Source organism: Propithecus coquereli, unplaced genomic scaffold, assembly GCF_000956105.1.
Source record: "Propithecus coquereli isolate 6110/MARCELLA unplaced genomic scaffold, Pcoq_1.0 Scaffold160, whole genome shotgun sequence".
Lineage (NCBI taxonomy): Eukaryota > Metazoa > Chordata > Mammalia > Primates > Indriidae > Propithecus > Propithecus coquereli.
Genome location: NW_012140525.1, coordinates 3,815,745 through 3,817,055, shown reverse-complemented (window position 1 = coordinate 3,817,055; position 1,311 = coordinate 3,815,745).

Genomic DNA, 1,311 nt, shown 5'->3' with positions numbered 1-1,311 from the left:
CTCCTGTAGTTTCAGGCACCCTTCCTTCCGACCCTCACCCGATCTATGTTTCTCTGCTCGTTTATTTTTTCTCTCTTTCTTCTAAAATTCGTCTTTTTTGCAGAGACCTTCTGACTGGCGGCTTGTCTCATCCGCCATCTTGGCTCCTCCTCCCATATTATCAGATTTTTAAACTTAATGAATTAGAAATGAGAATGTAAAACAAACTATATTTAGAAAAATTTAATTTGAACAACATATGATGGACAATAACTAGGTGACTGGTAACCAATCTCTTATTATTATTCATTTCTAAAATTGACTATTTGAACAAATTGACTAGCATATTCCTACTTACAATTCCAATAATAATGCAAGTTTTCATTTCTCTGGTGTGTGATGATGGCAATAATAATAATGTAATTTTAAAGCTAGCTTCACTTGTCTATTTCCATAAAAACGTCTATACTTTCTTTTTGTGTATAAATTTATGAGGTACAAGTAAATTTTGTTACATAGATAGATTACATATTGGTGAAGTCAGGGCTTTTAGGGTATCCATCACCCAAAAAATGTAAAATGTACCCATCTTCTTTTTCCCTCAATAACCCAACTCCTGTTAGTTTTAACAGACAAAAAACAAACCCAGAAACATAATTATTGTAATTATAAAATGACACCTACTGATTTGACTATAACTAAATCTTAAACATGCTCACATACTTTTCGCATGTCATTTTTAACCACATTCCTAAAAAAAGGCACCTATTTCAGCTTTCTAATAGGGCTGTCAACTTAAAACACTTGATTCTTATTCTTCATCTAAAGTTAATGCTATAACTGTGTATAATCATTTTTTAAAAAAGAAACTCATCCTTTGGCTGACTATATTATATATTGCTATACCCAAGAATGGTCAATATTATTTTTTTTAAAAGTTTCACTCAGAAAGCAGCAAAAATCGGCTGCTTTGTGACTGATAGCTATCCATGCATTGCATTTATAAAATGTAGGCACCCAGATAAATCATTTTATTCTTATTTTAGCAAAATTATTAGTAATATAAATAGGAATATTAGATATCAGGAGAATAAACACATGTAGACATGAATATAAACACTAGACATCAAAGTTATGTTTTTAACAGATGTTGATTAAAATGATTATATGCTTATATGATTTCTTTGAAATCTGGTAAACATTATTTCAAATAACTTTATTATTTACTTTCTTAACAACAAAAGCACAACAGCATAATGATAAAATGTGTCAACAATTCTAATAGTCTTTATATTTACCATTAATATTTAATAATATATCCTTTATATTAAC